Here is a 9156-nt window from a genome sequence, read left to right on the forward strand (position 1 = left end):
CCGCTTTGCATGAGACTTTTGTTCGTAGTAAATACGCTAACAGTGTTGCTCAGTTTTTGTTATATTTATAAAGATTTTGTTCGACAACTGAAGGCGTTTCCGCCGTCCTTCTGTCATTTTTGTGCCTGTGAAATGTTCCCGGGGTGGGGGCATTTGATCACCTAAATGGACCCTAGTGTGGGGCATTTGAACGGCATTTTGGCCCCGGTAGGCGGGAATTTGAACAATAATTTTCAAAAAAGTCAAATGCCCGGGGGGGGCATGTTGAAGCTTCGATTTGACCGATACATTAGAACCAATCAGATTTCATAATTGGCAAGAATGGTATTAATTTTTTTCAGACTAGCAAAATGGATAAATCAAACACCAAGGGAAACGAGAAACAGGCACATAAAGATGCCTCAGTTTCTGCAGATCAACCGGTGTCACATGTAAAGAGAAGTCATCTCAGTCATGTGAAAGATCCAAGTGGTTCTACTGATCAACCTCTGTTACTGGGATGTGGTGTCTTTGGACGTTGCTATAAAATGTATTACAGAGGGATTTCAGTTGCTGTTAAACAATTTAACACACACCTGTCATCAGAGTCCAGTGTTATCAAAGAAGCATCACTGATGAAACAGTTGGATCACCCATGTTTTCCCTACGTTTATGGTATTTGTGTACAAAGCAAACCTTACCTGTTAGTACTTCAGTTTTGCAATGTGGAAGGCAAAGCATACACTCTTCACAGGACTTTACACAGCCGTACCTTGGTTTTAAAAAATCAAGAGTGGTTTGATGTCATTTTGCAACTTCTAGAAGCACTCAAAGTGTTGCACAACTCTGGACTGATTCATCAGGATATAAAAGGTGATAACATCTTGCTTACATACAAAAATACACTGTTTGTGCCAGTAATCATTGATTTTGGAAAGTGCATTAGAAAACAAGAAGCCAGTAGAAAAGTTTTGTCCAAACAAGAACAAGAGACATACAAACAGAAGTACACACATGTTGCCCCTGAAGTTGTTGCAGGAACTCACCCTCCATCTCATGCAAGTGATGTATATGCCCTTGGCCGTCTATTAAGGCAGATTGCAACTAAGATTGGTTGCAAGCCACTTCTCTCCCTTAGTGAATGCAGCTTAAAGAATGACCCAAATGCTAGGCCTTCTTTGGATCACCTCTTGGTCAGTGTCAAGTCGCTGTCATCATGATTAGGTTCTTGATATTAAATAGAGAGGAGAAGTCGTTATGTCAAATTGCTTGATCGCAACAAAGTGAAAAGGTCACTTAAAAAGTGAATTCACACTGTTTCAAACTTATCGATCTTATTCAGTTTCTTTTAATTTGTAAAATCGTGGTGAACATTATTTTCTGGGGTTGAATCCAAAAGGACCATATCTGACTTTAGAAAAAGAAAAAGAAAATTCTTGTGCTGTGTTCACCAACTCCATAAACCAGTGACGTGAAATTAGGAAATTTCAAGTTGCAGACTTGCAACGATGGATAAGAAATGTACAAAAAAACGTGATGCATGTGCAAAGTTGTTGTTTTGCTAACATAAATAGAGGATATTACACGGTCGTGCAGAGATAAGAAATTTCTCTTCAAGTGTTGAACGAGAAGAGAAATTTTGTATCTCCAAGCGGCCATGTAATGTCCTATTTATTATGTAAACACCAATGAAATACCAAACCATTACACTTTGACAGTTTTTTGGTGTGAAAGGCTCGATTTATTATCTAGCCATAGCAAAGGTGATATTTTCACATGTGAAGATAACATGTTATTTTCACCTGTGAAGATATCAAGTTTTCGCAAGAAAGCTCACCTAGTATTTCATTGGTGTTTATATAATAAACTGATTTCTTTTTTGCCGTCGCTGTGGTTAATGCTTAAGCTCCCCACTGTTGTGATCCAGAAATGTTGCTACAATGGTAAAGTGACATCATACTCCTTCTCTCTATTGGTTGTCATATTACCACTAACTAAAACTGTATATCACGCTGTCAAGGACACTGTGGCAGGGCTACAAACCCTTTAAGTCCCAAGAGTCACCCAAAACAGTTTTCCCTTCAAAACATCATTACTTCATTAAAGGAAAAGATTATGACAACAACATAAACACCACAAGGAGAAGGGTTTCATCTTTCAACAAATTAATTCTCTCGACTAATGCGTGGAGATTATTAGGGAAATTTTGTATTTGGATATTGGGGCTTAAAGTTTTTAAAATGACCTGGCTATGAATTTAAATTTATTAGGGAAATTTTGTATTTGGATATTGGGGCTTAAAGGGTAAAAGTGTTTTAATGATGTTAATATTGTGACCTTTATTTTTAAAAAAATAGCTTTCTAATAAAATTACTGATAAGTTACTGAAGTTTTGCTTTAGGTTGACTGAAAGCCAAGTCCACTCTGTCCGATCTTAGGTTATTTTTCTTCTGTTTTTAAAATGACCTGGCTATGAATTTAAATTTATAATGTGGATTTGACTATTGTATGACATATTTTACTGCACAAGTAAGGATTTCACATTCTGTGGGAGAATTGTTATTTACTTCGGGCTCAATTGAAAGCCAAAACCACTGTTTCTGGTCATACTGCCAGGGTTTCTTTTTTCAAATGACCTCCTTTGCAAGCTTGGAACTACAGAAAAGTGATGGTGAAATATTTACCTTTAATTCGGTTTTCCTTACAGAGTAGGTGGAAGCTTGTAGTTGCCCAGATGTTTTCATCTTTAGGCAGCGCACCGGAAACGGGACAGGACAGATGTTTCATCTGTTAAGTTAGCGGAAGCTTCTCTTGTAAGGCAAATTCAATGATTGGCAGAGGTATTCATTTTTCCAGACTCACTGTGTGATATCATCATGATTAGAAAGGTAAATACCAAAGGCTAAACTCAACATTGTTCAATCACTTAAATTTCACAAGTGTGTGTTCACTGCAGAGTAGGTGGAAGCTTGTAGTTGCCCAGATGTTTTCATCTTTAGGCAGCGCACCGGAAACGGGACAGGACAGATGTTTCATCTGTTAAGTTAGCGGAAGCTTCTCTTGTAAGGCAAATTCAATGATTGGCAGAGAGATATTCATTTTTCCAGACTCACTGTGTGATATCATCATGATTAGAAAGGTAAATACCAAAGGCTAAACTCAACATTGTTCAATCACTTAAATTTCACAAGTGTGTGTTCACTGCAGAGTAGATGGAAGCTTGTAGTTGCCCAGATGTTTTCATCTTTAGGCAGCACACCGGAAACGGGACAGGACAGATGTTTCATCTGTTAAGTTAGCCAAAGCAAACTTTGTAGTGAATACAAATAATGGACGACAAGTTTTGGTTATGGACCGTGTTATTTCTGCAGTAAATACCATTCCCTTTTGGGTCATTTGAAAGAGAAGCTCTGGATCCCAAAATACATGATGGAGAGTGGATCTGGTTCTATTGCTTTTAATCACTCCTGAACATCGCTTTACTTATTTAAAATGGCAGTGAAATGAGGTGTCAAAACCTGATGGTGAATCCCTAGTGTATAAGCACTCACAAAGTAGATAACTTTCTTGTATTGGGATCAGTTTTGGTTTGGACTGGAAGACTTCTAACAAAGGATTCAGCATGTTGTGCTCTTATGATTTTCTTTCTTCTTTTAAGATTTAGGCGATGGCCACAGTAGAACTACATGAACACTGTAGTTATTATTTTTTAATAAGTGAGTTAATAAACTCTTCCAATTGGCAGTGTTTTTGCATAAAGGCTCTATGCCAGGTACCACACAGAAAACACACAATAGGTAATGGGCAAAATTCTGGTGGCAGGGAAGCGCTTAAATCTAGGGGTAAGGGGACCAGGAGAGAAGCCCTCCTGGGGGGAGACAAGATTGAGTGGTACCGGGGGTAGCCACCCTGGACAGGAGTCCTGGTAGTCTCTGGGGGTGAGGCCCATATCCCCCAGTCACTAGGAATTAAGGGGAACCAGGAGGGGTGGCCATCCTGGGTGGAGTACAGATCAGGTGTGACCGGGGGTCCACACCCTGGAGTGGAAATTTTTCCAGACCTGTCTCCAAAGGCTAAGCCTTACTGTGGGGTAAAGTGCAGCTAGGGGTTGCACTTCCCTGCCACTACTTTTATTGGGAAGCAAGACAGTAGTTTCACATCCCAGGAACTTAATGAAGGAATAAGACCTAGTCCAGTATAACACCATAATATAAATGATTAATCTTTAACATACATTTAGATGTAGAAAAATAAAATAATGATCTGCTTGAAATACGTTCTGGTCATGCTAAATATATAGTGCACATAATTAATAATCGAAAGAGATAAACAAAGGTTCCAGTCAGAACAAAGGGTGGGTGGGAGGGAAAAAACGCTGTTGTGAATGAACCGAAGCCCTAAGAGAACTGACTGGGAAAGGACAGTGTACGGCAAATAGAGAAGCACATGTGCATGATGAGCATGTGGTAATATGAATGGAACCTTAGTGCAGTCTAGTCAAAGGAGAATGATACATTGTAATCAAACAACTAGTTACTGTTCATTGTTCTTTCTTGTACTTTGAGCTAGTACCTACCATTACTTAGTACAAAAGCTTATTCAAATGTTGAATTTTGTGTGACAAAAGAACAGAGACATGACTGTTGCTAGTACGTCAATAAGTGTGGTTTCATAGGGCATAATTCTCAGGTTTATTAACATCAGTTTATGCTACCATAAACTTGAATTTGTCTTTATTTTTTAGCAATTCGTTGAAATTTAGCAAAACTTCGCTATCTTGCTGACATGCTTTCTACATTTTGGAAAGAAAAATTGTTTGAATGGCTTACCCAATGTCACTCTTTTTCATTGTAATGCAGCGTTTTTTAAAGAAAATACAAGACGAGACTAATAAACGCCAGTGGAAAAATTTGGCGGTGACATTGCTCAAACCGATTCTTTAAAAAACCGTCAACTAGTCGATCTGCACTCTGATTGACTGTATTTTCTATGACATGGTATAATTGAACTGATGTAAAATAGTGTTAATTCCAAATTATTTTGGAAATAAAGTTTATGCTTTCAGGGGGGGATCTTTATCCACCCCATGACTTGTGTTCATTATACACACTTTAGATCACCATTCTTTCCTTTTTTATTGCCTTCGAAATGCCTCAGTTCATGGTCAAAATTTGTTAAGGGGTTAGTTTTCCTTTAAAGTGGACTGATGCTGTGTCGGTTGCGGAGTGGAAGTTGGAAAATTGTTTAGTCTACTAGCTAGGTTGACATTGTCACCTCAAAAAGATGGCGTTTCGAACGTTCATCCCTCATCAGAACGAATACTATCAGTATACCGAAAGCAAATGTGAGAAAACACTTGCAAATTTGGTTATTTGGAAGTAATGCAAATTTTGTCCAAAAGTAAATATTTGCACATGTTACATGAGTAAAACGCGCGCGAAAGTTTTTGGATGTAGTTTGGGTAAACGTTGGAAAACACTGATGCATACATATAGATTTGCAACATGTTTGCTTAGATTTTTTCAGAAAGCAAACATTATTTTTCCACAGAGAGCAAATCTGGAGTAAATGTACACCGGATTTGTTGATTTGCGGAGGTATCAAATACGAAGCAAATGTAAAGTAGATTTCAGGTTTACGTCGTATTTGCACGCAATTTCAACGGAATAAACATCTGTGTTTGCATCATAATTACTTCTGGTGATAATTTTGGTCAAATTTAGAGGGCTAAATTTGCATCATATTTACTTCTGTTGCAAACCTGTTTAAATCCGTTTTTTGTGCAGTGCCAGGGTGGACCTCAGGACAATGTACACTGATTAATGTTAAAAGATTTGCCATTGCTTCCCAGACAAATGATACCGTGTACAGAAGGTAATAATCAGCAGCATACTAACACCCACAGTAATTGTTGCTCCGGAATATATCAACTGGTCTTGATCGGTTTGTTGTTGCTCGTAAACTTGATCTGAGTTACTTTCAAAACCAGAAAAGTCTAAAAAGTCAGTGTCCTGGGGTCCAGTGATCAAACTTCCGAAATCACTCTCTTGCCTCAAGAAGTCTTCTTGCATATTAGAAAGTTCTTCCGAAAAATACTCTTGCATATCGGTTACCACCTCCTCGTACCATTTGTCCTTGCTTTCAGAAATGTCATCTGTACCTTTTTTAGTAGATAACTCTTTTACCATTTCTAAGTACAAGGTACTGTCCGTTAATTCATTAACTGTCTCCTCGTCATAACAAAAAAACATATCATTGCCACTTTGATTATCGTCGTCTTGATCGTGTTGAAAATCTACACAGCACAAATCGTCTGTTAGTGCCACACCACTGACTTCTGCCTCAATATTGGATGGGGTATTCTCTACAGAATAAGAGCTTATGGAATGTTGTTGCGAGATGGAGCATTCAGCGTTTTCTACTCTGTATTCTTTGGCTATTGACTCTACTGGTTCGTCAAATTGCCTCTGAGAAGAAGCGATGAAAGTTTCAGCTATTTCGCAGTGATAATTTGGCTGGTTCTGAATAAATGAAATCTCTTCATCATCATAGGAATTTGATGAAGCTAGAAATCAGGTAGGTTTACTTCGTTTGACAGTTGCTTTTGGGCGTCCTCTTCGCTTTGACATAGTGGATTTGTATTTGCAATTCTACAAGTGGAACTTTGGATGCTCTTATCTTTGCAAGGTAACTGGATATGAAATCTTACAGGTCGCCTTTTACGATCTCCTGATCTGAAGTTACCCGCCAATCTAAAAAGTGATAGCAAGGAAACCTTATATCTTACATATCTTAGATCTCTACCTGTGAGCTGGGAAAGCGCGGTTTTTTCAAGTGGGCAGTTTGACTCTGAAATTTAGCAAACGTCCAGTATTTTTTCACGATTAAATTCTCGATCAATAGCTACTGCTATGTCATCTGCAACGTGGGTCTTAGTCTTCTGCAAAGAAGATGAATCGTACACAGCGGTCGACGAAACCAAGGTTGATGGCTCACCAGAGCGAGGAAAAGAGCTACAAGCAGAGTTGCAGTACTTCGACCCCATCCTCTCCAAGAACGTTTCGCAGAAATGGCTTGTTACTGTTATAGAAACAGGTACAGTTCACCTTAAATCATCACTAGATATGTTTACTTAGTTAATAGTAGCAAAGGTTTTCTAAAGTATTGCTTTTTTGCAGCACATTGTCTCATGTATGCTTTAGGCGGGAAAAACGGTTTAACAATTCAATACTGTATCCACATACATATGTATAAAAATAAAACAAACATAAAATGTGTATGTAAACTACAACTAAATACAACGTAACACTACATATAAACTTATATCCAAAACTTAACTGAAGATGTTTCAAATAGTGCAAAAATAATTGCACAAGTAAGTCTTATAATTACACAAATTAGCAATATTATTCACACTAGAAAATAAATTAAATGCTGTTATAAACGTTGTCATCCCAAGTGATCTAGAGTTCTTCTCAAGGACAAGAGGCTCTGATCAGTTCTCGTGAGAGCTAAGTCCAAAAAGTCCACAATACGTGCATGTTTGTCCTGTCATAACCCTCGTGTGTAATAAAAACCTGTCACGCAATTTGCATATGTGCATGTTTTTGTCTATGATTGTTATCTTTGGACATCAGTAAACATTATAGGCATAACACGTATCCTTAATCCATACATAGGGACAGAAAAAGAAATGAAGAAGAAAGTAGCTGAATTTGCTGCACGTCTGAAGCACAAAAGAGTCACAAAACAGCCGGTGCTGAATGCAAAACCAAAACCAAAGAAAAAAGAAAGTGAGGCTGGGAAAGGGAAAGAGAATGCAATGCAAAAAAAAAAGCTGTTCCCATTGAAAACATAGGCACAGAAAAGGCAAAACCAAAAACTACAAACAAAAGGAAAGCAACCACAGACAAGGACAAGTCTGAATAGCAGCTCACAACAGCAAAAAAGTCCCTGTCAAATGATGCCAAATTTGCAGCTTCAAAAGAGACGGCGATTCGGCTATTCAACTGCAGTGAGAAGGATGAAGCTGAAGTTACCCATGTGGACAAAGAGAACCATGACGTAGAAGAACTAGGTCTGACTAATGTGCAGTCAACTGGTAATCGCAGTAGTTAGTAAATGTTGCCATCCCACTCACTCACTTTTATTTCTACCTCATCTCGCAACATCGCTCTCTTGTTCACTCATTTCACAAAACTCATTCGTTAATCTCACTTCATTCACTTCATTCAAATTCGTTCGCTTCGCTCACTCATTTTCATTCAGTTCATTCAGTTCGTTTAACTCATTCGTATTGTTCCATTCGTTCTCAAGTAGTCGCTCACATTGCTCGAAGATCTAGAAATAAAAGTGAGTGAGTGGGATGTCAACATTTACTAACTACTGTATAATAAAGTAGTGATAGTGAAATAAAAAATAAATATAATAAAATAGAAATGCTTTTTAAAAAAGAAAGAGAAATGAATATTAATGTTATATACCAAGTTGGAGGATTAATATTTTATACTGAAGAAGATTATCTAATATTTAAAAATATTGATAAAAATATCAATCAAATAGTTAAATCAGTGAAAGATGGTATAATTGATTTTTATGAAGTTTTTAATAATATTGATAAAATTAGAGTAATAGAGTTTAAATACAATGCAAGAGAAGAATTGTTTGGTTTGTTTGAAAATGCAACAGAATTATTATACTATAGAGAAACAGATATTGAATACAAAGTTGGTTGTCGTTTTTATGATAAGATTATTATAGTAAAATATTCTGAGTGTAATGAATGAATCAGAAAAAATAAATTTGAATTAATGCTTAAAGATAAAAGAATAATTATACATAATGGGATTCAAATCAAAAAAACAAACAAGTCAATCAAATAATTGTAATCCGTTCAAAGTTGGAGGATTAATATATGATAGTGAAGAAGATTATCTGTTGTTTAAAAATATTGATAAAAATATCAACGACACAGTTACATCAGTGAAAGATGGTAGCATTGATTTAACAGAAGTTTTTAATAATGTTAAAACAATAAATGTAAAAGAATGTTATGATGAAGCAATTGAAGAATTGGATGGTTTGTTTGAAAATGCAACAGGTTTATTATGTTATGAAGGTACAAGATTAGTTACTGAGTATAAAGTTGGTTGTTGTTTTTTTGATAAGGTTAATGTA

General features: G+C 36.9%; 1 pseudogene; it reads left to right on the forward strand.

The window, feature by feature from the left end:
* Positions 1–1491, forward strand: part of LOC140946573 (tyrosine-protein kinase Btk-like) — a 2734-nt pseudogene extending 1243 nt beyond the window's left edge.
* The last annotated feature ends 7665 nt before the right edge of the window (positions 1492–9156 follow it).

This window comes from Porites lutea, chromosome 8 (assembly GCF_958299795.1).
Source record: "Porites lutea chromosome 8, jaPorLute2.1, whole genome shotgun sequence".
Lineage (NCBI taxonomy): Eukaryota > Metazoa > Cnidaria > Anthozoa > Scleractinia > Poritidae > Porites > Porites lutea.